The sequence below is a fragment of the Ambystoma mexicanum genome, chromosome 3p (assembly GCF_040938575.1).
Source record: "Ambystoma mexicanum isolate Mex_15411 chromosome 3p, UKY_AmexF1_1, whole genome shotgun sequence".
NCBI classification, from domain to species: Eukaryota; Metazoa; Chordata; class Amphibia; order Caudata; family Ambystomatidae; genus Ambystoma; species Ambystoma mexicanum.
In genome coordinates this window covers 527,756,451-527,784,450 of record NC_090925.1, presented here as the reverse complement: position 1 = coordinate 527,784,450, position 28,000 = coordinate 527,756,451, and the positions used below count along the sequence as shown (strand labels likewise).

Sequence of the window (28,000 nt, the reverse complement as noted above, 5' to 3'; positions counted from 1 at the left end):
CGCTCTACATCACGTGGGTGTGAACGTTCACTTCATTATCCTTTTTGCTCGAGCAGGAAGGGAAGGTGTTGTGGGAGCGATTTCTCCTTTGCAAAGCACATGGCGTACAGTATAGCCGATTGTTATTTGATTTCTGGTAAGTTTTAAAGTTATCTCATGTTGATTGTTACTTTAATCCAGAGCGGCAATGTCGGGAAGGGGATAGTTCTGTGTATTTTGTTTGTAATGTGCATTGGGTGACATTTACTTAAACTACAGGCGGATTCAGTTTTTTTTTTTCGCTATTTCAGTGTATTTTGGGGATATGTAATGTGCATCACAGCGGTGAGGCAATATTGGGGAGGGTGTATTTTGGGCGTTTGTAATGTGCATTGGCTGAGATTAAGTACAGGTGGGTTCAGTTCGTTTTGGGGTTTCCTCATCCAGGTGTGCAATTTGCCCGGGGGAGATGTGTTTTATGGAGTAGGTCTGGGCACAGCGCGTTCCTCCCTTCCCATTGGGACTTCCACTGTATCAGCGAACGGTTAGTTATCCTTCCCGCTGGAGGGATTTGGAGGATTTCCTATGTGCAGCAGATGGGGATATGTGTCTTATGCAGACAGTATTTCGGTAGGAATTTCCAGCATAACGGTTGTTATTTATTTCTCCTGCATGGGGGGGGGGGCGGGCGAGCGATTTGGCATTCCCCGGGGAGGGGGGGTTATTCATTTGCCCCTTTGCAGTGTGTGGCAGAGAAGGCTAAACGGAGGCCTTGTATTGCTTTCATTATCAATCACACATTTATAGTCCCTATGACACTTGATAGCATTGTGTGACGTCTACGTGTTTGGGGGAAGAGGATCGCGGAGGCAGGAGCGCTCCACCCTGTGCAGGGGCAGGTTTTTTTTTTTTTTTTTAATTGCGCATTTATAATGCCCTTAAGTTCTCTCAGGGAAGCGTAAGGTATATTTAATGATAATGACATTTTGATTTATATTGCGCTCATACACAGGTGTTTCAGAGCGCGGCAAGGGAGGAGAAAACACCGATGGATTTGTTTTTCCTATTTTAGTTGCACCAACAGTGGATCTTTGTGTGTCTTCTTGACTGGTATCCCCATCCTCGGCTCCCCCGCCCCAAAACAGTAGTGGTTTATAGCCGCGCCGCTCACGCCGAGGGCAGATTCGGCTGTCAGCACCAAGTCGAATTGTACGCCATCTTCATTCACCCTTATCCAGATTGGGGTGGGGGCGGTGTCCAAACAGGTGTGGTTGGCGGGGCGGAGCTGGCAGTTGACCTCCGATCAAAGGAAATGTCCAAAATAATAGTTTAAAACGGCGCAATTTCTTTCATGCTGCTGCTTTTCCAAACTGTATATCAATTCCACTTACGTGGCACTGGTGATGTAACTTCACTATGTGGATAATAGGTTTGGCCAGTGGTGCTGAGTAAATATTCTTTAAAATGCACAATTTGCATCCCATTTTATAAAAAAAAAAAAAAAACCCTCCCTCTTGGGTACTATTCAAACATGGTCAGAAAAGTTATGAATTGCCATTTACAGCTATGGGCCACTTTTTCATTGGTGCCCGAGACAATTTTGTGGCCCAGTCCGACCCGCACATGTACACAGGAGCAAACCGTAACAGCCATCTGTGCACCTAAACTACCAACAGCAATGTTAGTCTACACCCAGGGTCTCTGACCTTTACGTTAGCTAGAGCTACTCGTAGTGGAGGTCAACAGTGGAGAGCTACTAGCGAGTGATATCGGGGTTGGGGATATTATAAACCTCTGAAATTTTACCAATATTTGATTGCCCCAATTATTTCCTCTATAAACAGATGGAATAACATATGCCTTCACGATTGCGTTAAGAACTTCAAAACAGCTCTTTGTTGCATTATTATTTATTAGTAGCTGTCTTATTTGTTGGACTACCACACAAATATCCTGTAATTTTTGTGCTCTCCCTTTGCGTTTTATACAGGGTTTCTACATGCTAGGCACACTGTTTTCCAAATGTGCATTTCACACTTCCATAAAAAAAATAATTCCAAATAGAAAAATGCTGCTTGCGTTCACTAGTTGTTGAATTTTTTTGGTCAGACACCATGCATACTATTATTTGTGTGCCACTCTGTGTTTTAGCACAGGTTATATTTATAAAGATGTTATATGCTTGTCAAACTGGTTGATCACATGCTGCTTTTGTGCTGACGGCAGTTTTAAGGAAATTAAACTGTGGGTTCATGTGTGCCAACTTTTGATTTTTCACTACAGGGGCAGAAATGTCCCCACCTCCGTCCTGAATATAAGCAAGCAAGCAGCCCAACCCATATCCTGGCCGCCAAAAACGTTTTATAGCACTTTTTCTATGCTTCCAGTGCTATGCGGGCGACACTCGGCTCATTTTCAGGCTACCCACAGCCACCTCTTCTCCCTCCATCTCTGACTGCCTGTCCGCCACCCAGGAGTGGTGTGCCGCCAATGATCTCTGCCTTAATGCCAGTAAAACCGAGATTCTCCTCATTGGAACACCTGCTCCCTCTTTCCTGTCACTCTCTGGCCGGCCTCCCTTGGCCCTCCACCTGTGAGGCTAAAAACCCTGGGGTCATCTTCGACTCCACACTCTCCTTCTCTCCTCACATCTCTAAGAAGTCACACTACCAGCTGCACCTCCTCAGAGGCATTTTTCCTTTCCTCTCGTTTTCCCCAGAAGCTCACTGTCTAGAGAGCACTGGTTCTCTCTAGGCTGGACTATTGCAACAGCCCCTTTCTAAATCTGCCTGTTTCTACTCTCCACAACTCACCCAGAACAGGACTGCAAGACTTGTCCTTGGCCTCAAGCCCAGGGATCGTATCTCTCCACTGGCTCCCAGTGGCTGCAAGGATTAAGTTCAAAACCCCCTGTATTGTCCACAAGGCCTTCGGGGGCATGAGGCCTTAATACCTTCACCTCTCTTCCAAAATATCTTCCTTCTCGAGCTCTTTGCTCATCCGCCTCCAACTCCCTTAGGGTCAGTCGCTTCTCCAAGCAGCGAGTTGGTGGTAGATCTCTTTCCTCGGCTGGGGCCTCTCTCTGGAACAGCCTCCCTGAAACTTGAGAATCATCTCCAGTTCCGGAAGCACCTCAAAACCTTTCTCTTTGCTTCTGCCTTTTCTCCTCCTCCCCTGCTGACTTCCTGGCAGATCCTGAAACTGCACTGGTCTCCTGGCAACCCCCTGCACTTGGGGACTGTTATGTACCCCTACAGTTCCACCACTAGCACTTTTCTGCACTACCCTTGCACTTGCCACCGCTGGCCATACGCTACTTATTATTTATCCCATGTACTGCACTGTTCCCCTTCCCCTCTCACTTTCCTCCTTCCCCCTTCCCATGCACTTGCGCGATCTGAGTGACACCTGGCCTAGTAGGATCATTCTGTCTTATCTCTGTTCCCCCCCTCCCTTGCCTTGTCGCACCTTGATACACATGATACAGCATATAGTTTTGAATATATAACATCTCGGCATCGGTCTGTCAACCTGCTGAGCTACCCTGGTAGGCTTCTCCTGTACCGCGTGTCAATGGACCGCTTAATGTAGTAAAAGTGGGTGTACCTGTGTCATGGAAGTGATTTAAAGTGGAAATGTCGAGTTTGGAAAGAAGCCACATGCAAGAAATTGCACCATGAACATTTCCAGGCGAGCGGCAGTGCTACTGTGATATTTTCATTGCGTGGTCACAATGATCCTGCCCCAGCCCCTCTTGACATCTCTGGCAAACAAGAGCAGCTTGCTTAAGCAAGACAGTGTCGGGGGCGCACAAGACCAACTCTGGTACTACAGGCAGCCTCCAGAAGCAGAATGTGATATTGACATCTGTTGGGGAATTTACAAGCAGCTCCACGTGGCACAGCAGTCAAGTTCCCTGCCCGCAATTCAGATGACCAGGGTTCAGATACTGATCAAGGAAAATGGCAGCAACACACAGCATTGAATAATTTAACTTAGTGTTTATTTTTCAGTATTTCCAGCGTGGGCGTCTGAGCTACTAGTCGCCCGCGATCGACCGGTGATCTGAGCTCATGCAGAGGAGTAGTTTAAGCAGACTGAAAGAATCATTAAGAAGAACAATTACTCTAGCTAATGGTGAAAGAGCAGATAATCTGTGGGGACATCCCGGTTTAAACCGAGGGATTGTCCTGCAACCTCATTCTTAAAACCTGCTGATTTCAGTTCGCCATAAGCAACGTTTTCTTTTACTTGAACCATACTCGGCACAGCTCCTGCAGCTCCCCGCTGAGAGCATTTGGGTGGCTGCATCTTATGGGATAGTATCAATGTTAGTAGGGGTATTTATTTATTCATGCAATGTTTGTCGGATACCTGTATATTTATTTATGCAACGTTTGTCGGATACAAGTATCCGACAAACATTGCATGCATAAACCGGGTCGTGGCTGAATACTTCCCCTGGTGACCCCGTGCACCATGCACGAGGTCACCAGAGGGAGTTGGTTTGCTTTTCCTGCAGCTGTGACCTGTATCAAAGTCCTGATGTGTACACATAGGGAGGCGGAGCCATCAGAGCGCACATTGCAGGTGTGTTTTTTTTTTTTTTTTTTTTGTTTCCCTCCCAAAGCGGCCGAGCGCAGAGCATGGGTTTGGGGTTTGCGGCAGACTTCGTTCTGGCTGGATCCAGCTACACAGCTGGGGCTGCATCTCGGATCCAACGAGAGCTGGCCCAATGAACAGCGCTGCCCTTATTTGCGCATCACACCTTTCACTGTTAAAACAGCAATGAGCTCACTATGATGACATGCAGTTCCCCTGGTATGATTTCTGTAACTTTACTTCCTTTTTTACGAGGTGAGGGGTTCCGAACATTGTGGGGAGATGTGCCTGCCTTTACCGCACAGTGAATTGAGCTGTACCAGCCAGAGTCCGTACCACAAGATGTGTTTCTTGGCCCCCCCCCCATATTAATTTCTCTGTATAGGACCGATTTCCATGCGACTTCTTGATTTAACTGCATTGTCTCCCTAACTAGATGCCTGCATGTTGCTTTGCTAGTATAGAGTGAAAATGCAAACTCCTATGCAGTCTTGCCAGCAAGATATGAGTATTTAGCCCTAAAAAATAGCCATACTGAGTTCTTCAATTTGTGGGGTGTGTGATCCAGGACAGTGGCCCACATGCTCAGTCAGTGCAACGTGATGAGGGCGTGGGGAATAAATGCAGCCTTGACGTGTGCTTTCCTGCATTTGGATCACATGTCCACGCTGCATTGTTGCTTCCTGCTGGTGCCGCCAGCGTCTCGATCGGACCACCACAGTTGTAGGGAGTGCCGGGAAGCAAGCATTTCAGATCTTTGTCGCTCCCTCTGCTTCAGTCTTCCCCCTTTGGACCCATGAAGACCAATGCAGGGGAGCCGGATCACTGCAATGCTGGTTCCCCCTGTACCCCTCTACCTCTGTGCCCCACCTTGCTTGGCCATGGGTGAAGAAGAGGTGAGCAGCGACAGAAGCATGCATTGCTAGTGTTGTACGATATCCAGCTCGCCCACAGCATATTGCTGGGCTCTCCAGCAATGTGCCGTGGGGGAGCCAGATGTACAACACCGGTCCCCCTGCTTTGGGTGTACCTCTGCCTCGTCACCCCTCTAGGCCGTGGGACGGCACTGGCTGGGTCTGAGATCTGGCATCAGATGTCTGGCCGGATCTCGGGACCCAGCCTGCCTCCGCCATGACCAAGGCCCCAGCTTTGCAGAGGGAAGCTGGGGGCTCAGTGACCTAATCTAAGCGGTGCTCCTTCCCCCAGCCATCACTCGTGCATTTCCTGGCTCTGTTTGCTTGTCCTGTTTTGTTTTTTTTTCTGTCCTGAAAGGGAGACCATGGAAAATGGGCCATGAACATCGCTGTGGTGGGGAGGGTGGTGGTCACTGCTGGAAGCAGTCATTCTAAATTATTGTTCAAATGTGCGTTGTACACATTCAAAGGAGAAAAGTTATTTCCAAACTATAGCTGCAGAAACTTGCGTTCACTAGTTTTCTTGACCTTTTTTTTTTTTTCTGAGCACCACACCAATACTCCTTTTTGTGTGCACTTTGCTTTGTTTTTTATCACAGGTTATATTTATAAAGAGGTTATGTTTACAAATAAATGCTTCTATTGTGCTGAAAGCAGTTATTAGGAAATTAAACTGGGTTCATGGGTGCCAAATGGAGGCAGAAATATCCCAACCCAACCCTTGGCAATAGCACTTCCTTTTTTTATAAGTAATTGCAAAAAGGCATCTGATTAACAATTTTTGTATATATATATATATATATATATATATATATATATATATATATATAATTTTGTTTTGGTTAAATTTAACCTTAAACACAGTCTCAGCAATGATCTGTCAACCTGCTGAGCTACCCCTGGAGCCATCTACCATAGAGCAAGTCTATGCATCCTCTGTACTAAAATCACTGCATTAACAACAGTACTTTGCGTGCACCGCTGCCATGGAAGTGATTTAAAATGTAATTCATGTATATCATCCTGCTGTGGCACCATATGTTGCAGAGAAGCCAGGGGCCCTCATGTTTGGCATGGCAGCTGCGGCAGTCTGCTGCTATGTCGGCGCTGTCACCTAACTGCAGTATAAGCTAAGTGGTTGTTACTCGATGACGTTTCCGAAAGTTAGCTTGGTGAGTTAAGAACTACAGTGTTGTATTCTATGTAAGATATGTAGATGAATGATTGGAATGCCAGCAGGCTGGACTTCTCAACTGTTCTAGGCAGGGAATAGAAAGGGCAAGGGTAAAATATAACATGCTGATGCTGCTTCTCTTGCTCGCTATATTATTTCTGTCTCAGTCACCATGTGTCACGTTTTCAGGTATGGGCTCGGACTGCTCTCTTCCAGCTGGGGTGGACTGGCCTATAGGGAAGTTTTGGAGATTTCCCGGTTGCACCCTGCAACCTAGGCCCCTTTTTGTATGGGAGGATGTGTGCCGACTGGCAGAGTGTAGTGCGCAAATATTGGTATGGTATGGTCAATCTGGTACGTCTATTTAAAAAAAAAAAAAAAAAAAAAATTATTGTACTTTTTCAATTGCAGGAACAACGGGCTCAATCATCCCATCTTGGCAGCAAAATCCCCAGCCGCAATGGCACCATCAAAAATCCTGACCTCTGTATTAGGACTTGCCGACGGTAAATATTGTCTATTATGGTCACAATTGGGGATTTCAAACCTATTTTTGAGGCTGTTCCTTTCTCATGTCCAGTTTTGGCCAGGACTGAAAGTTCACGTCTCATGTGGGAGTTGCATTTACAGTCCTACTTACTAGCTGTTGCCTAACACCCAAGAGCTGGTTTTAACCTCTGCTCATTTTTGAAGTCTCAGGTAGGCCCATGTATCCTTGACTAACTGTTTTCGTTGCAGCAGTATCGCTCCAAGTGTCGGTGTGTCAACCTTACCACCCGTGTCCCAGCAAGAAAAATCCAGTGAAGAACTTGACCCAGTTACACAGGCAGGTAAGTATTTCTTTTCCCTTTGTAACATCGGTTGAGTAGAAGTGCTGAAGGTTTATATCGGCCCTGTGCAATGTGCATCAGGTGTGGGTTTTGCTGCCAATCTGTGGCTTAGTCACACTTCACCAAAAGTTCGAGCTAGACCTTCACAATCTGAACAGGGAGTCTTCTGAGACTTGTATCAATGTGGTAGTTTTTTTTTTTTTTTTTTTCTTCCCCTTAGCTGTTCACATGGTTTTGTTTGGGGGGCCTTTTTTTTTTGTTTTTATTTTTTTTCCTCCCCCATCAATGCCCCCCCACCCCCCCCGCAAAAGTCCTATCTGGTGTTTGGGCTTTAAAATGCAGAAATAACACATGGAACTGAATAGTTTCCTAGTGTCCAAAGATGGTAGGAATCTCAAACGAAAAGCGTAAGGAGAGGTGGAAACTGACACGAGAAATGCGAAAACACTGAAATATGTATTTTTTTGCATTTTGGGTTCACATGGATCGCAGTTGCTGACAAGGTAAGCTACGGTGTGTGGTTTGTGCCGCTACATTAGCAAGCCTGAAGCCAACACTATTAAGGTGGCATTTGGAAACAGAACATTAGCAAAAAGACCAGGGCTTTGTTTGTATGGCAGCTGTAAAGCATACACAAGCAAAAAGACACTATTAAAACGTGGCCTCAGTACCTGCAAATGCTTTGGAAGCGTTTTACCACACTATTTTTGAGGGGGCATGTGGGGTTGGAAGAGTTATTTTGCCAACAATTCTTGCTGTCAACCGGGTAATACTTAGTGACGGTGCAGCAGAGAAATGCAAAAGTATCCTTATGTCTGACACCACAATTTCCACTGTATCACTGACCTTATATCAGTACAGAACTGATATTGTGCTTGAAATATTGGAGAAATATTTGTAAACTGATTCAGGGCAGAGCAACTGCATCTATAGTCATTGACATTGTTAACTACTTCCTAAAGACTTAAGGGGGGGTGTCTGTACTCCTGCTCTCTATATGGCAGACGACCCCAGCCAAGATTCTCTATAAGGTAGCTATGGTCGAGCAATCGAGTCCTAGCTTCTCGGGAGGTGATGCAGGCTCGTTTTTGAGTACAGTGTAGTCCGCAAGCCCCCCACAAAGGAATGTCCACACACTGTATTAGTTAAAACAGCCTTTCTATAATTAAGGTTCAAGGTTATATACACAATCGCAATAACTCATTTGTGCTCAGTTAAACCTACAATGGCAAATCTATACAGTTCTAAGTATTATCAGATTTCATTAAAGTGCATCAACTGTACTGTGGTCAAATGACAGGCATCACTTAATAAAGGTAACCAACAATAGACATTGGAGGAAAGCAGGTTGGTTGAAACTATAGGCAGAATACTTGCCCTGTTACCTAGACACAGTTCTGTGTGGAGATCACAATTTCCCCCCCCCCCCCCCCCCACCGCACCCCCCCAACCTAGGCAACCTGTAAAATAGTTACACTAGAAGCCAAGTCAATATATTGTTCAATTAGTCTTATTTCCTTCCATAAGGTTTCTACCCCACCCCCAATGTACCTGGAAGAGCAGAGTTCTTCAAGGCAGCGTCGATGGATCCTTCTTGGGTGGCCCCCTTTAAAGCAGGAGCCGTGTATCGTCGATAGGTGTCGAAGAAGGTGAACTTGGCGGCGATGAACCTTGATGGAAAGTTTGAGGATGAGGCGTGCGGGGCACCTTGGCATTGTTAGTTACTGAAGAACTTTGGCCCAGCAAGGGCGTTGGAGTCGTCTCAGTCTGTGTCTCTGCGGTTGTCAGGTGGCAGGAAACCCACCAGTGGATTCTGCTCGGTGCGTTGGCGGCCTTGACTTTCTACGGCGGGACAAAGCGGTTGACGGTGTAACAAGGGAGTCCTTGGGTTCAAATGTTTCTTAGGCAAAGGTGGAGCGTTGCGGCTCTGGTCGTTGGCGACACGGCACCAACTGTCCCTGCCTCTGGGCAACACGACTCGACGGGCTTCCAGCGGTCGCAGCGATTCTCCAAACCCTGGTCAACGGCAATGGACTTCAGCGGCGTTGATGTCCAGGTGCTTCACTTTGTTCTCAGTGGTCTCCGGTTAACAGCCCTTCGAGGGCTGGCTTCCAGAGCGCTTCGGCCCTCTCTTGGATCAGACCCTGACATACTTTACCGCTTTAGGATTGGGTTGAAGCAAATGCAGCAGCAGTTCTTCATCCAGCTGGGCTTCAAGGGTAAGCATTTTCAAAGTTTCCACTTCAGCTTCTGAACAATTTCCAATAGTGAGAGGTCCCCAGAGTCCAGCCCGAACTGCTAGGTCACATCCCTTCTGCACGAGACCACAAGCATCTCCAGACATGTTTCGGCCTTGTTGGGCCTCATCGGGGAGGAGTAGCTTGGGTCTCTAGGCCCAGCAGGCATGGGACCATGTCTGGGCATACCCATCTCACTCGGGGTGACAGAGCAAAAACAAAGAGGTGATGGCTGAAAGGTTTAGACTGAATCTTAACCACTGGCATTGGTCGGGGCAACCCTCCAGACCATCATTCTTTGCCTGCCAAGCCATTACAGAAGGGGAAAGACCATATGCAAATCAGGCTTGTACCCACGACATAGTCACTAGGAAGGCTCCAGCCAGTCTGGCCTGGACTTCCCCCACAATACCATATATGGAGCTGCCAGTCGGGGGACAATACCATATAGGGAACTTCCACCGAACAGCCAGTCAGGGGGAAGGGACAGAGTCAGGGCTTCCCAGGACTTTGGGAATACAAGGTAACGGGGCAATAGAAAGCAAGCAGCCACAGGGGCCTCCTTGTTTCCTGTTAGGAATCAACTGATTCCAATGGCAGGGCCTGGGTATCCCAAAATGGAGGATACTCGGCGCACCTGTCAAATTTAGCATGGAGCTGCCACCTGCCCACACCCTGCTCTGTGGGCCACACACAGTTGCCCAAAAACATGGGGCACAGGGTTGTAGCCCCACCCGTGGGTGCCATAACGGTATCCCATGGGTCTGTTCACCAAACCAAAAAGAGCTGTATGGACCCCTGTGCAGAAAATATCACAGAATACACATGAAAAAGGACTACAGGACAAGGACAGGGAGGCGTGTCCCTCAAGTGCATGTTTTAATATCACACCGCTGCCTAAAGTGGGAGGTGTGTGTTGGTATTTGCTTGGATGGTGCTCCTTCAATGCCTGGTGCTGGAACTGGGTTAAAAGCAAAAGTGTTGGTAGTAGCTCCACATATATTGTGGACACACTGTGATCCCCCGGGAAGCTTTGCCTGTGCGCAATATGGGGAATAGACTCTTAAGGTGCTGACTTCTGTTGTAGATTGTGCATTTTATTAAGATGCACCGCACAAGAGCCTGCCTGTTGCCACATGTGCAGAAATGGGAGCTGAACATGATGCTTTGTTTCACATGGAGGTCAGGTTGCTCTCCAGGGTGAAGGGTTTTAAATTGTGTTTAGGAACTCGGGAACAAAGTGAGACACTTTCTCCTGGGTTTAGACCAGATGAAAGAAGGGCCTCTGTGATTCACACTGGCTTGTACTGTTAGCTTACTATGGCGACCTCTTTGAAAAGCTACATTTTCTAAACCTCTCCCTGCAAGGCACAGAAAAGAAACCACATCTTTGGCTATGAATGCAAAAATGTCAGCATTTAAGAAGAAGCTGGAGCTTTGAAGGAGGAGGGTTAATGTCTGCATTCAGATGCGTTTCCATTATTAGCAGATGTTCTTGAGGAGGCGGAGTATGATCTTTTCATGTCTTCTTGAAATAATGGGAAACCATCTCAGAACCACTCTCAAAAGTACTTTCCAGAGGACAGTTTTAACTTAAATGACTGAGTGGTTCAGCGTTTCCTAGCAGACGTAGGGGTCCGCCCACTTCCCTATACACCTCAAGAAGGAACTAATGGAACTTCACAGTGATTGCCTACTGGAGAGGCTATTCAAAAAATTGTCCTTTGGTGGATTTTGGCAAAAATGCAGTTTCCTACTTTACTGTGCATTTGGATAATGTACTGTTACCTTTCAGCACCTTGTACCAAGATTGGATTTTCAACACTTGCAGCCCTAAAGACTAAATGTAGGTCAAAGCTGGAAGAAAACCCTTGGTTGGCTATTGCAAAAAATTGAACCCAATAGTAAGGGCTGGCTGCTGAAAGGCAGGCCCACCCTTCGCACTAGTTCTCCAGTATGCCACTATCCAGCTTGCAAGTGACTGCATTGATAGTATCAAGTTGTTGTATGATATATTTTATTTGTATCACGCTCGTACGCAAGTGTTTCAGAGCGCGACTAGGCAGGGGAGAACACAACAACGATCTTGCTAGGCCCAGTGTCATTGAGAATGCGCAAGTGCATGGAAGGGGTAGAGTGGAAAGTGTGCGGAACAGAGGAGAGCAGAATAAGATAATAATAAATAGAACATTGAGGCAATAAACAGTGGTAGTGCAGCCAGCAAGTGGAAAGTGCTGTGTTTAAGTCAGCAGACTGGGTAGTCTGATAAGTGCAGAAAAAGATGACATAAAATGGGTGGGGGGGGGGTGTTGTATGGGTACAGATACAGTCCCCAGTGCAAGGGGTGGCCGGGAGGCAGGCCGTGCAGGAGGGTGGCAGGTACCTGGGCCCAGGGGACAGAGGGCAGGTGCAGAGGGCCAAGAGAGAGCGCATCAGGGGTGGAGGGGCGGCGGGACAGCGAAGGCAGAAGCAAAGAGGAAGGTCTTGAGGTGCTTCTTGAACCGGAGATGGTTCTGAAGTTTTAGAGTGGCAGGGGAGCTGTTCTTTGGAAAATGATTGACCCGGGAGGAGTTGGAGGTAGAGGAGCGAAGAGCTCGAAGTGGAGGTATTTGTGGAGGGATAGCTGAAGGTACTCTGGACCCAGGCTTCAGAAAGCCTTGTGGACAATGCAGAGGGTTTTGAATGTAATCCTTGCATCCACTGGGAGCCAATGGAGTGATGTGATTTCAGAGCTGGAGAGATACAAACCCAGGGCTTGAGGCAAAGTATGACCGCACTTTCAGTGGTTATTGGTGAAATCCTTCCAGTGCTCTACCGTGAAGGAAAGAGTTGCACAGACCCAGCGATACTATAGATTTGACTGTCTGCTAAAGACCATTGCAGTGTTGATTAGCCACTGTGAGAATGTCTATTGTGTGTATATAGAGGGGACAGTGCTTGTAATTTTCAATAAGTTCCCCAGACAGCTGCGTGCCAGTGCAGACACCCGCTGGCATAGATTTCCCTTGTGTGTGGATTGTTGGTGTGGCTTGTGAGTGACTTTTGCAGTTTTTTTTTAATTATTTTTTTATTTTTAAACTTTGTTTATTTTAAATCAAGGCAGGATGACAATTACACAGCAGTTTATAACATCATTTAAGCATGTTAACCCTCAAGTGCTCCCCCCCCCCCCCCATCCCCCGGTCTATGCTCCTCCTTCCAAAGCCGTCTGTCTCGTGCCCCAGCCTTTGTGTCCCTTTCGGGGTTTTCCTGGTCCCTCAGGGTCCAGCGAGCGTTAATGGGTTTATAGGTCAGGGCCGGGAATCGCTGGTTGTATTCTAGAACTGGGGCCCAGATGTTCTGAAATCTGTGGAGGGTACCTGCCTTTGCCGCTGTTACCTTTTCCGCTACCAGAATGTCCCAGAGCTTCGTCCACCACCGGGCCATGAGGGGGCCCTCTGGGGACTTCCAGGCGCGGGCCAGGGTCGTTTTCCCGGCTAGTAGGCTTTGGGTCAGCAATTTTGCTCTGTTGCCGGCCCGTGGGTAGATCGTGGGGATCGGTGCTCCCAGCAGGACGGGCTCCGGTTCTAGCGGGATTGTTGACCCCGTAATTTGTGTGATGGTCCCTAGGCACGTCTTCCAAAATTGCTGAATCCGTGGACAAGTCCACCACATGTGGAAAAAAGAGCCCGGATGGCCGCACCCTCTCCAGCAAAGGTAGTCCACTTGGGGGTTCATGTGATGAAGTCTGAGGGGTGGGTAATACCACCGTAACATGACTTTGTAGGCACTTTCCCTGTTAGTGATGCAGGTAGATGAGGTATGCGTTCGGGTCCAGATGCCCACCCAGGTCTTCTATTGGGTGACCCAAGTCTGCCTCCCACTGGGCCATGCAGCGTGTTCTCGTGCTCAGGAAGTCCCCAAAGAACCGCCTGTATAGGGTAGATACACTCCCGCGGGCCGGGAGGTCACTGAGTGTCAGTTCCAGGGCGGTAGGGGGCCGTGTTGCCGCCTGCAGAGTTTGGGGGTGTGTACACCAGTGACGCAGTTGAATATAAGTGTATCTGTCCCGTTCCTGGAGTTGGAATTTTTCCTTACATTGCTTGAATGTCAGGGGTGTCTCTTTCCCCGTACAGCTGGTCTATGGTTTCAAGGCTACAGTTTATCCAATTTTGGAAGTTGCGGGGGCTCGCGCCAGGTGAGAAGGCCGGGTTAAAGAAGATCGGGGATTGAGGGCTCAAGCCTCTTGGAACCCCCTTCCGTTTCAGTGCCCAATCCCACGACTTCAGGGTGTGGTTGGTTGCCTGGAGGAGGTCTCCCCAGTGTGTGCGGAGAGGGGGTGGTATGTGTGGCACGAATCGAAGTGGTAGTGGTGATCGTGACTGCTCCAGTTCCACCCATCTGGGACGGTTTGTAATTGTCTGCCATGCGTGGACCTGTTCTAATTGGGCTGCCACCCTGTAGGCCTGCAGATCCGGGACTCCCAGACCTCCCGATTTGGAGCCCCCTAATAGTGTCTTTAGGGGAATTCTCGCCTTCTTACCTCTCCAGATAAATTTCAGCATCTTCCTCTGTAGGTTCCGCAGGGCTGGACCGGGGATCGCCACGGGGAGGGAGGCACAGACATAAAGGAACCTGGGAGGAGGTTCATCTTGCACGCTGTAATTTGCCCTAGCAGCGAGAGCTCTTGCAGCGTCCAGCGTTTCAGGTCCCCTTCCAGCTCCCCGAATAGCCGGGGAAAGTTTGCGTTGTATGTGTCTCTCGGGTCTGTTGAGATATAGACCCCCCCCCCCCCCAGAGAAAGGATTGCCCTTTTTTCCCATGTGATTGGGCACATTTTAGCCAATGGTTCCCGTTCTCTTGGGGTGAGGCCAATGCCTAGGGCCGTAGACTTAGTGAAGTTCACTGAGAAGCCGGAAATCTCTCCATAGCTAGTTATTTCTTCTAACGCGTGTCGCAGGGATGCGCTGGTTTCTCAAAGCATGAGTAAGACGTCATCCGCATACAGAGCTATTTTGTGTTGCGAAGGGCCGACCATCGGGCCTTTGATCAGATTGTTTAGCCTGATCCTTTGAGCAAAGGGCTCCATGGTCAGGGCAAAGAGCAGTGGGCAGCCCTGTCTAGTCCCGCAGGTCAGGGGGATTGGGGCCGAGTTGTGACCATTGATTCTTAGGAATGTCTTTGGGCCTGCATAGTTATCTAGTACCACTGATTGAAATGTTGACCCAAAGCCGAAGGCCCCCAAGGTGTTTTTCATAAATGTCCAGTCTACCCTGTCGAAGGCCTTGGTCGCATCTAGGACCAATTTCTGGGAGTTCTGGGTTGCAAGGTCCACCAGGTTGAGTTCTCCGGATATTATCCCCTGCCGCCCGGTGTAGGATGAAACCTGCCTGGTACGGCTGAATGATCTCAGGTAGGATGGGACCCAGGCGGTTGGCCAGGATTTTAAGAGTATAGGTTTACATCAATGTTCAATAGTGCAATTGGCCTGTATGAGGCCAAGTCTCTCAGATCTTTCCCAGGTTTAGGTAGGAGGATGGTAGTCGATTCCTGCATCGAGGGCGTCACAGAGCCTGTCTCTCTGAAGGAGTTGGAAAGTGTGACCAGGGGGGGGAAATCAGTTGGGGCCTAAATAGTTTATAGAACCTCGCTGAGAAGCCATCTGGGCCCGGGGCTCGTGATTTGATTGACTTAATGGCATCCCCAATCTCTTCCTCTTTGATGGGCGCCTCCAGCTTCTCCCTTATCGTGTCAGGAAGCTGCGGTAGTGCAGCTTTACGTAGGTATTCCAGTTGTTGTTGTGGTTGGTTTCGTGGGGTGGCTGTCATGATCTTGGTGAGGTAGTCCACCGCTAGTTGTTGCTTTTTGGATTCCGAGAATTGGATAACTCCTTTGGGGTCACGTATGCCTGCGATGATGTTCGTTCGCCTTAGTTTGGCTAATTTGGCCACCAAGATTTTATTTGCCTTGTTGTTCTTCGCGTAATATGATTGTTTGGCTCTGGCCATGAGAAGGGTGGTCTGTTCTGCATAGGGGACCAACCTTTCTTTTTGAGGGCTTGTTCTGCGGCCCCTAGTTCTTCCTCCAAGGCTATCTGGGTTTGTCGCCTATAGCTATGGTAGGCTGCTCCTTGGGCGATTAGGGTGCCTCTGATTACATCCCAGGTGTTTGCCACAGAGGTGTCAGAAGCTGGGTTTTCTTCAAAGAAAGTCTTGATGGATTTCGCGATCTTGTCCCTTGTAGCCATCTCATTGAGGATCGGATCGTTTAAAGTCCATCTGCGTGGGCAGTCAGCTTTTGGGTTCTGCGCCTGGATTTCCAGGATCACTGGGGCATGGTCTGATAGGGCTTTTGTACCGATGGTCACCTCCTTGACGAACGCTAGAGTTTGCAGGGAGGTTAGGAGGAGGTCGATCCTCTAGGGTCCGGTGGACGCCTGGGTAAAAGGAGAAGTCTTTTTCGGTGGGGTGATGCACCCGCCAAGCGTCAACTACCTTCAGCGACCAACATCTGGAGGAGGCTCAGTGCCTGGGTGAAGTTGCTTGGGGTTGGGGGGTGCCATCTGTCATTTGTGGGGTCTGGAACGCCATTGAAGTCTCCTCCGATTATCGTTTGGCCTTCTATGAAGGGTGAGAGGGATGACCCCAGTGAGTCGTAAACATTTGATTGCCCGACGTTGGGAGCATACACCGAAATGAAAGTGTATAGGTCTCCCAGCAGAAGACACGACCGCTACAAAGCGGCCTTCTGAACAAGTTTGTTTCCAATATCTGCGGGTTTAGGTCCTTCTGGAAAAGGATCGCAGTGCCCCCTTTTTTAGTTCCTCCTGAGGAGAAGAATTGGAGGGAGTGCCATCGGGAGCAGAGCCGAGCAACATCTGACTGTAGCATGTGCGTCTCCTGGAGCATGGCTACTGCTGCCTCTTCATTCTGAAGTTTTAGCAGGATTGATTTCCTTTTAGCATAAGAGTTTAGCCCATTGACGTTTAAGGAGAGGAGTCTCGGGGTTTGGTGGTCTGCCAACTGGCCATGCGTCGTGGACTGAGCAGGGGGAGAGGGGGGGGGGGGGGTGGGGAGCCGAGCGGGGATGGGTCAACTGCCATTCCTGTTGAGAGTTAGAGGTGTGTCAGCCTGCACTTGGGGTTTTAACATGCGCCCCCAAGGGGGGGGGGGGCGTAACCATAACTAGCGGGTGGGCTGTCATTGTGTGTGCGGACGCACCCTCGGCCAACTGGGCCAATAAAGGAGACCAGGTGGGTTTCCAAGGATGCGGGGTTGGAACTATCCTTGGAGAGGGTATGAACCATGGGTGTGGCCCGCCACCACCGTCGAAGAGCTCTATTTATTCGAGAATGAGCTGGTGGTTCCAAGATGGGTAAAGGCCATCAAGTTGAGGTTAATGTAGCCCAGATCTCTGAAGTGCGCTCTGTCCCCAGTTATATTCTCCTGTGGTTTCGCTGGATCTTCGACCAAGAAGACCGCCCGGGCTTTGGGGAAGAGGGTGGTTCAGAGGCCCCGGCTTTTTCACGGTTCAGTGAGGGGGGTTTCCCTGGGTCAGGTTGGGTGCATGATACTATTTGCGTCTTCCAAATGACTGATTCGCCAAACAGTGCCTTGTATGAGAACTGTAGCGCCGTTGGGAATAACCATCTGTACTGTACCTTTTGGTCTTGGAGGAAGAGTGCTAAGGGGTGGAGCGCCCTCCGTTTCTGTAGAGTGAGCAACGAAAGAGCTTAATAAATCTGAAGGGAGTTGCCCTGGAACGAGGAACTTGTCTCCCGTACGGCTAATCGCTGAGATGGCCTCCTTAGTTGTAAAGAAGTGAACCCTAGTGATCACATCTGGGGGAGGGTCTGAGTCCACTCCCTGGCGTGTGTGCAGTCGGTGGGTTCGATCTAGCAACAGTTGGGATTTGTCTAAATCCAGGAGCAGGGCTTGAAAGAAGTCCACTACCTTGTTGTTGGGGACAGAGGATGGGACCCCTCGGATCCGAAGATTATTGCGACGCGCCCTATTTTCAAGGTCCTCTTGTTTAAACTCCAGGATCTCATATTTATCTTGTAGGGCATTGATGGCAGTGTGGGCTTGTGAATGGTCCTCGATCTCCCCTAGCCTCTGCTCAACCTCCGTTACCCTCTGGTCAGTCTGCTCTACTTTGGAGGTGATTTCTGCTAGGCAGGAGCGAAATTCAGACTTAATGTCTGCCATGAAGGCCACCAGGTCCCCTCTGGTAGGGAGGGCTTTTTTTTCCTCCGGCTGTTTCTGTGGGGTCAGTTTGAGAGGGTCCTGTTTCTTGCCTTTGTCCGCCCCTGCAAACATAGTGGGAATGTCCGTAGCTTTGCTGGCCTTCGTTTGCCTGGAATGGTGGCTGTATGGGGGGGTCGCGTCGAGAAGGTCTTGGTGGCCGCCGGGGGGCCCCAAGAGCGTGAAGGAGGCCTTATCGGGGAACCCTCCTGGTGGGCACCTCCAAAGATAAGGTCCTGAGAATGCTTGTGAGTTGACTGACTGCGTGTGTCCAGTAGTGGCTGTTGTGAGGCGTTTTGCGCAGGGGGGGAGCCAGAGTGGGCTGGGTCAGTGAGCCGGGTGTGGGCCGGGGCACCCCAGAAAGATTGTGGGGGGTAGGAGTTTGTATCCGGTTGGGGCTTGGCTGGAGGCGCTTTAGCGTGCTACGAGTTGGATAAAGCCGGGCTGGTGTGGCTGTGCTCCGTGTCTTAGGAGGGGGGAAGAAGACCCCCCACTCGGGTGCACTGTAGCCCTTGGTGTTTGGCCCCGGGGCCTGCTCTATTAAGCCCTGGCACCCCTCACTGTTGTTGGTAAGGTCGGTCCAGGCCTCCAGAAGATGGACTTCAGTATTGGAGAGGGTCTCGGGAGGAAGCTGAAGGTTTGTGACAGGAGGGCCGAGTCCTTAAATGTAGTTGGACAGCTCCAGGGAGGGTGGGTTAGTCGATGACCCAGGAGGTCTGTGGTGCAGGGGAACAACCTCAAGCCCCTGATCCGGATGCCTTCTGGTGCAGCGAGGTCATAGACTGGAGTCGGAGGCCTCCATTAGTGGGGCAGGTTGGACCCGCTGTGGGGCCCCCGCTTATTACGCTGGGGTTGGAGTTGTTTTCGCAGCTCCCAGGAGGTGCGGGTTGGAAGCGCGTGTGGGGGGGGGGCCCACCCGAGGTCACAGTCCCCCCCCCCCCGGACCTGTGCCTGGAGTGACCGCTGATATATGTGCCGGCCGGGGGTCAGGGGCGGCGCCTGTGTGTCCTCTGGAAGTGGGATGTTACCGCTACTTCCCCACAGTGTGGGCTCTCTCACCTAGGCTCCGGTCGGGCTTGTGGTGTCCTCAGAGCCCCGGGCAGTGCGGCGGGAGAAGGGGGGAGAGCAGGAGGAGCTTCTCGTCCGCCTCCGTCAGGACTCTGGGCGTGAGAGGGCCCCTGATGGATGCGCAGCTATGGATGCAGCTGTGGCTCACACTCGGGTCGCGGACGGCTCTGCTTTCTTCTGGTCCCGGGCAGGTTTCCGTAGGCGGATCCGCGGTTGATCGTGTTGTCGGGAGTCAGTGTGCCCCTCCTCTTGGTTCTCCGCCAGCTCCTCCCAACTCGGCCTGTTCCCTTCGCTGGGCTTCGCAGGCGTACAACCATCTTGGTTTTCGCGGCAGGCACCGGGTGTAGGGTTTGGGTATCAAAATCAGGCATAATGCGCGCGCGTTAGCCGGTCAGCCTTGACCTCATTGTGCTTGAGTTGTTCCGGTCACCTCAGATGGTACTGGCGAGCACGGAACTACGGCGGAACCACATGATATTCGCGGTGGGTCTTCCACAGGAGGCTTCAATGGAGTGACCGCATCAGTGGCGCTCCAAGCCACGCCCCCCTCGCAGCATCTTTTAATATTGCTTAATTCAAGTGGCAAAGTTTTGTTTGGCTAGCATGAAGGCTGGTTACGTTTTGAAGTTTGTGGCAGACTGTTTGAGCCGCTGCGGTACGGGGTGTGCTGCACACACCGTCGGGTGTAGTCTCAGGCTGGGGATGGGTGAAATGCCCCGAATGAGTTCTTTGATTCCTGCATTCCGCCTTCTGGTGTTAGTGTGCTTTGGGCTTAGATTTGCTGTTGTGATTCTGCGCGCGGAGAATGGTTGCAAATACCGGCCATCCAAGCTCTCACGAAGAAGGCAGAGAGACTCCTATAACCAACAGTGGACAGATGCCTATCTATTTCTCTTAAAAATGCCCCTCCCCCCCACCCCCCACCCCCCTTCCTTTCAAGCTGGGGAAGATTGTTGCGATTTGTGTAATGTGAAAAGTGTATGGGGCAGGTGCTCTGAAGTTCAAGGTCAAAGGACCCATAAAGAGGTTCTGTAAAGCTGCCCCCCATAAAAGGCCAACTGTCTGGCATTCTACTTTTTGTATTGTAATGCTTTTGAACTGCTGGAAGTTATGGATGCTATACCCATGAGGCAGAGCTTTTTACACCATTTATTTTAAAGAACACATAGATGGTTTTACTCCATAGGGCTAGTTGTGCCAGCCTTTATGTGTATGTGGACCGTGTTCTAATTCCCCCATGACTCCTGCTCTACTCCATCTACGTTTAGTTTGTTCAACACTGGGGAAATCGCTACATGATTTAATATATACAAATGTAAGTTTCAGGGACTTGGTATTACTGCATGTTCTAATTCTACTTCTATATAGGTTGATGAGGTTCCCATAGGGATTTTAATGCAGTTTCTTTTTTTCCCCCCCCCCCCAACCACTTGACCCGAGGAGTTAGTTTGAAGATAGTTTGCCTGTAACCTTTATTGAATGCTTGCTAGGGATAGTGATCCCTGTCATTAATTTTGAAAATAGATCATTTTTCTTTAATGATGGGACCAGTTCATTCTTGTTAGGTGATGTTGAGCTTGGAGCTATTTTCTTGCTTGTCTGGATTTTTCATATCGGAGGACTGGCGCGGTAGCAGGAGTTTTCTGACCTGGGTGTGAAAGGAGTGCTGTTGATTGCTTTGCTAAGTGGGAGGTCACTTTATTCCCTTAAGGCAGTGGTCTTCAAGCCTTTTTATGCTGAGCTTCCCCCCCCCTCCCTCCCCTTGAGTAAAATAGTTTGTCCCTCACCCCCCCCCCCCCTCCCACAAATGCTTATTTTCTATTAAAGTCACCATAATCCTTCAAGCCCCCCTCCGCCACCACCTGGCATCCTTGCCCCCCCTCCCCCCCCCCCCCGTTTGAAGGCCTCTGGCATAAGGCACTAGCTGTTCAGCATACAGAGGCCCCCTTTTCGTGGGTGGGGCGACTCCTTCCCAGTTCCACACAATGATCTACTGATCAGGCTGATCGCTTTCAAACCGTCGCCATGTAGGGGATAAATGCTCCTACTGGCTGCCCCTCTCTGGCTTTAATGCTGTTGCTGCTCCAATGATCCACACAAATAGTCCATGCCTTCCTCAGCTAGGTGCACCCGACCCTCTATGTAGTAGGTTATCCACATGTGTCCAGCTGTGGTACACGTTTGAGAAACCATGCCTCTGCAGTTTACCCATGGCTTGGTTTACTTTATTTATTTTATTTTTTTTGCAGGATTTTTCCACTGCTATGAGCGTTACACTAGTTCAGCTATAGTGCATAATTTATTGCACCACATTAGCGATGCTTATGGGGCGGGGGGACTTCTGACCCTTGAAAGCGAGCCCCAGTGGGACCCATAATCACCATAAAGCAGAGAAAATGCACCCCTCTAGGGAATCAAAACCATGAGTCTATCTTGCAGGTGATAACAAGACTTTAATCTTTACAGATCATGATTGGGGAAATGGCAGATGGCTCTGCCATTTCAGACAGCGTCCATCGCTGACTCCCAGGTCCTTAATACTGGTGCTGTGCCTGGGGCGTATGTACTCTTGACTTGGTCACTGGATACCAGCAGAGCTCCTCCACAACGTGTCCTTCTTGCCATACAAGGTATGTTGCAGAGGCTCCAGCATTGCATGGGCATGTTTCCTACTTAACATAATGCTGTATTAACAGGAATACTTTGTTGCTCTTGTTTAGCATAATTTACTATGTTTAAAACATTCATAAACACATCTTCCCGCCATTACCTCAGCACTCGCTCCATAAAATTATATTTGATGTGGTCAATAATTCCTAACAATTTTTTTTTTTTTTCTTGTCCCCCGTCGTGATGAATCAGTCTCCACTGGTTTGTGATTGACAGGAACATTTGCTCAACCACTTCGTTCTCTCTTGAAGCCTTGGCCTCAGTGACGCAACACTGCACACAAGCTCTGCGATCTATTCTTAGCACAAGCACATTCCTTTGGCAGAGCGCCTGCTCTTTACCGTGCTTTAAGATTTGATTTTTAAAACTACAAAGGATAACATTTACATGGGCTTTTCAACTAATTTATGCATCTCCTTCACCCTCTCCTGGGGACTCCATCATCAGACGAGGCTGCGTTTGGACATGGGTGACTCATGCTGCTGAAATGGACACGAGCATGCGGTGCCTGGAGCAGGCCGACATTATTCACTCGAAAACATCGCTAATTGCAGAACTGCGCTCTCCCACTCGACAGGCATATTACAACTTTGCCGGTGAGTGCGCACTACGGATTAATGGGACTTTGTCTGTTGTTATGGTGCACTGCCTCACCAGGGCCATATGCTACTAACCACCTTCCAAGATGGCGGCACAAATCTCTGTTCCCTTTGTGCCTACCCACCACAGCCCCTGCTGCAACGTGATTGGTCTCTGGCCTGCTGTTAAGGGCCAATCCGACGCCGGCCCCCCTCCCCAAGGCCCACCTTTGTAAGGCCCTGTTTGTCACCCTGTGACTCCATTCCTCTACCCCCTTCTCTGCATCTCCTTCACCCTCTCCTGGGGACTCCATCATCAGACGAGGCTGCGTTTGGACATGGGTGACTCATGCTGCTGAAATGGACACGAGCATGCGGTGCCTGGAGCAGGCCGACATTATTCACTCGAAAACATCGCTAATTGCAGAACTGCGCTCTCCCACTCGACAGGCATATTACAACTTTGCCGGTGAGTGCGCACTACGGATTAATGGGACTTTGTCTGTTGTTATGGTGCACTGCCTCACCAGGGCCATATGCTACTAACCACCTTCCAAGATGGCGGCACGAATCTCTGTTCCCTTTGTGCCTACCCACCACAGCCCCTGCTGCCGCGTGATTGGTCTCTGGCCTGCTGTTAAGGGCCAATCCGACGCCGGCAGGTGGACGCCGGCCCCCCTCCCCAAGGCCCACCTTTGTAAGGCCCTGTTTGTCACCCTGTTCGTTGCCCGGTTCGTAAGGTGAGCCCCCTCCTCTCCCCTTAGTATGCCTGCGACCCCGCTCCCCTTAGTATGCCTGCGACCCCGCTCCCCTTAGTATGCCTGCGACCCCCCTCCCCTTAGTATGCCTGCGACCCCCCCTCCCCTTAGTATGCCTGCGACCCCGCTCCCCTTAGTATGCTTGCGACCCCCTCCCCTCACCCCGCTCCCCTTAGTATGCCTGCGACCCCGCTCCCCTTAGTATGCCTGCGACCCCGCTCCCCACACCCCGCTCCCCTTAGTATGCCTGCGACCCCGCTCCCCTTAGTATGCCTGCGACCCCCCCTCCCCTTAGTATGCCTGCGACCCCCCTCCCCACACCCCGCTCCCCTTAGTATGCCTGCGACCCCCCTCCCCTTAGTATGCCTGCGACCCCGCTCCCCACACTCCGCTCCCCTTAGTATGCCTGCGACCCCCCTCCCCTTAGTATGCCTGCGACCCCGCTCCCCTTAGTATGCCTGCGACCCCCCTACCCACACCCCGCTCCCCTTAGTATGCCTGCGACCCCGCTCCCCTTAGTATGCCTGCGACCCCGCTCCCCACACCCCGCTCCCCTTAGTATGCCTGCGACCCCCCTCCCCACACCCCGCTCCCCTTAGTATGCTTGCAACCCCCCTCCCCACACCCCGCTCCCCTTAGTATGCCTGCAACCCCGCTCCCCTTAGTATGCCTGCGATCCCGCTCCCCACACCCCGCTCCCCTTAGTATGCCTGCGACCCCGCTCCCCACACCCCGCTCCCCTTAGTATGCTTGCGACCCCGCTCCCCTTAGTATGCCTGCGACCCCGCTCCCCTTAGTATGCTTGCGACCCCGCTCCCCACACCCCACTCCCCTTAGTATGCCTGCGACCCCGCTCCCCACACCCCCCTCCCCTTAGTATGCTTGCGACCCCCCTCCCCTTAGTATGCCTGCGACCCCGCTCCCCTTAGTATGCCTGCGACCCCCCTCCCCACACCCCGCTCCCCTTAGTATGCCTGCGACCCCGCTCCCCTTGTATGCCTGCGACCCCCCTCCCCACACCCCGCTCCCCTTAGTATGCCTGCGACCCCGCTCCCCTTAGTATGCCTGCGACCCCCCTCCCCACACCCCGCTCCCCTTAGTATGCCTGCGACCCCGCTCCCCTTAGTATGCCTGCGACCCCCCTCCCCCCCAGTTTACCTGCGATTTCCCCTCCCCTCCCTCCCCCTCTGTGTCCCACCCCCCCCTTCCTGCCCCTTCCCTCCCCCCTCGTTCACTTCCACCCTCTCTACTACCTTTCCCTCCCCCCCTCCTACTCTGCTCCTCTTCTGACACCCCCTCCTAGCACTTACTGCTATCACCTGTGCCCTCAACTCTTGATAGCAGCATGTCTGTCCCCCTCCTCCCCCCTTGTACTCTCCCTCCCCCCTCCCCTACTTATCAAATTGTCACCAACTTTTTGCTTTGTAGCGTGCCTTGTTTCTCCTTCCCTCTCCGTCCCATTACCCCCCCTCCCTCCCCTCCTCCTGTTACCACCTGCACTGCGTAAATTGTCGTCAGACTTAGTAATGTTACTGCTTGCTCTGTTTCTCCTTCCTTTCCATTACCTCTTGCCCTACTTGTTTATGCACTTGCACTATCAGAAATGTCGACAGGCCTATTATGATAGTTATTTCCACATTCTGTACTGTTTCAAGGGCTTCTCAGAATGTAACTGTATTTTCCTATGTCCCCTCCCCCCCTTGAAGCGCTTTGAAACACATTGTGTATAGGCGCTATATAAATAAACTATCATATCATATCACATAATATTTTAAATATTACCTATTTATATTTAGTGACTGGCCGTGTTTGATTGCAAAAAATAAGCTTTCTCAGTGCTCCTCCCAACATTAACCCCCCCCCCCCTTTTCGTTCTACAGTAACAAACTCATCCCCACAAATATTAGTTTAAGTTTTGCTGTTTGTTGTATGGCAAGGCGTTTTAGATTCCCCCCCCCCCCCCCCTCTGATACATCATCTTTGAGCACATTGGAACGTGCAGAAGAGAACCAAGAAGAACATGATCACAGGAACCAGTATTTTTACTGCTGCCCCCAGCCATGACATGACCCAATCAAAGGCAAGCGATAGCCAACTTGTTCTGAATACCACCTTCTTTTTTCCATTTGAACACCTAGATTGTTCACCTCCTTGATGATGTGGGATAGTGACCCATTCTCAGCGTCCTCTGGGGGTAGAAAAATGAAGCACCTGCTTGTACCCCAGGAGCCAAAAAAGATGAAAAAAAAGTCTCTGCTGAGCTAAAAAGTCAATACTTGTCAGGTATTCCTCTGAGCAGTGTGGAACAGTCTTTTAAGGCATTTTGAGATTTTCTTCCCTGCTGTTGAAATCGTCCTTTTTCTGGCAGCATATCAAATTTGTGTGATCTGCAAGCTTTTTTCTGTTTCTTTTAGGTGCTAGAGTGGCTGTTGGCACCTCGACAGGCCTTTTCCCTTCATATGTCCTTCTAGGATTACTAGTAGCATTGAGTGCAGGGTGGCCTGGCTCATATTAGCAAAGGCCTTTTGTCCGCCCCCCCCCACCCCTCCCCCCGTAAGGATCACTTTGGTCATGGGTTCTGTCCCTGCATATCCTCCTATTTCCTATACATGTTGCTGTCTGCAAGCTGGGCCTCTCTATGGTTGATATTTACATTTAAGAAACTGAAGCAGGTGCTTGTCTTTTAAAGGACACACAATTACTGCATCATTTTAGTCACAAGAGCTCTACAGTTAAGAACGTATTGCCTCTCCAGAACACCCACCTTTAATTATGAGCAGATGCAACTAGTTAAAGCCACAATGAGTGGAAGTCTTAAGTTAACCCAGCACCAAGAGACGCTTCACTCATAAATTGGGACACATCAGGCAGGAACATCCATAGCAAGCCCACTAATACTATGTAAAAACCTGTTCCACAAATATTTGGCGCATATTAAATTTACTTTTGTATTTCTTCTTTTAGACAATACTCAAATCATGGCACTCTTTGATTCCGACAATTCTCTGTGCGTTTGAAAGGATGGGGAATTTGAGCCTTTGCAATTCCTGGTGAAGTTAATTTTAAATTGCTGATCGAGGTTATCGATGAAAGTAGAAGAGAAATACGTGAAGAAAAGGATTTCAAAGCAGTCATGCTTTTCTAGTTGGGTAAGCAATGTAATTTTTTTTTCTTTCATCTATTTGATGTTTTGGGGCGGAGGGTACATATGACGTCCCTATGGAGAGTCGTTCCCCTTTTTTTTTTTCACACATACAGCTGAATGCTGCACAATGCTCACCTCATTTACAGCATCTCTTTACTCTAGAGTAACTCTCTAAGTATAGATGGTCTACTGATTTCTCTTATGTTATTGGCAAAGCATTATGGGTTGTACGTAGTCTATGTGTGCAGCTAGAACAGAGAATGGATTGGTATTGGTGAATCGAGCTCTACCTCCTTAAAGTTAGGTATGCAGTCTTTTAGAATGAAAAAGATATCATCAGGTTATTCATCTGCAGGTGAATTTATTCCCATAAAGTCAGCAGACACGTGTTTCGACCTTAGCCGTCTTCAAGGCCTTCTGAACACTTGGTATGGTGACCAGATTTGGAAGTTGATTGTGAAAATATCTTGAAACAATTTTCTGATCGTACTTTATGATAAAAGGGGTTTCGTCCAGAGAGACCTGTCGCTGGCTGGTGCATTGTGCTAATAGTCTTTAGTGGTGCTTGGACATCCTGGATTGGTTCCCCAAATCGAAATTCCTAAAATTTTTTACAAATATTTTTTTTTTTACCTTGGAGGTACAGTGCGAATTTGCAAATACCATCAGTTTTCGGTCCTATTCATTCAAGGGCTTTATGCGTAGACCTTATGGAATTGGTGACGCAGCTTGCCACTGTTTACATAGAGGTCACAAAGCACACTCAAGGAGATGTACCCATACACACGTTTATGTTTGCAGATAGACTGAGTTGTGGGTAGCTGCTTGGGGAGGGAAAGCGCCAAGGAGAGCAAGAATAAGCAAAAATCCAAGGGGTGAATAGGATTGCGCTTAAGGGGAGTCACCCCGGTGTACAGCGCAGGCAAAATGTTTGTTGTATTGGTAGTCACATTATGAAGTTTCAACTTGCCTTTTTTTTTTACCCGCAGCCAAAAAACGGTATTAGGACACAGGAAACATTTGATGAAATAATGAAAAGCTATAATTGATGCTTTAAAAGAAAGGCAGAGGAGAAAAATCAGCACCTGGTGGAATCTGGAAAAAGAAGATGCAGTGAAAATAACAAGAGAATTATATTGTAAAAGCTGATGGGTGTAAACTGACTATTCCAAAACGTATTAATGGCTGTTCACAAAAGCTGGAAGATGTAAGTTGTCTTTTGGCAGGGATGGCTAGTGTTCTTTCCTCCTACAGTCCTTCCTCAGAACCTGCCTCTTACTTCACCTGGACAATTGATAGATTAAATCAGCAGATGTTTGTGTAATGTTGCAGTTCCCAAAGATGTAGCTGTGCAACAACTGCAGAATATTGGACTATAAAGTAACCCGGCATTTGTCTGCTACAGATGTTTTGTCAGATCTAATTTGACAAGCTCAACTCTATAACCACGTCTTCTGAACAGTGTGGTCTTGTTACAGTATGATGGTCATGCCTGTTTAGACAGTGAAGTGAGACCTACACCACACACCTGTGCAATATTTCAGATTACGGTTTTAATAATTACATTGGATTATCCCACAACTGAGTTTGGTTACTATGTCAGCCCCTGCTACTAATCTACACTGTAATTGTAGCGCACATGCTGCTCTGTGAAACTGAAGATGCAAGTGCTCTTGTGTGTTATTATAGTTGATCTAGTGAATTTGTAGGTTGGTGCCAACTTATAAATGGTACATGTTTTTTTGCTAGTGGATTTCTGTTGGGTGGGGATGTAAGATAATGTTTTCTTGGGTGTGGTGAATGGTCGAACTAATTGCTAGCTG

At 49.4% G+C, this 28,000-nt stretch overlaps 1 long non-coding RNA gene across 1 annotated transcript; it reads left to right on the top strand.

The window, feature by feature from the left end:
* Window position 1: 1 nt before the first annotated feature.
* LOC138580585 (uncharacterized) lies at window positions 2-27,758 on the top strand. The gene is made up of 7 exons (XR_011304297.1): window positions 2-136; window positions 7,081-7,175; window positions 7,408-7,499; window positions 21,493-21,656; window positions 21,889-22,743; window positions 25,997-26,181; window positions 27,167-27,758. It is a non-coding gene; the product is annotated as an uncharacterized lncRNA (long non-coding RNA).
* The last annotated feature ends 242 nt before the right edge of the window (window positions 27,759-28,000 follow it).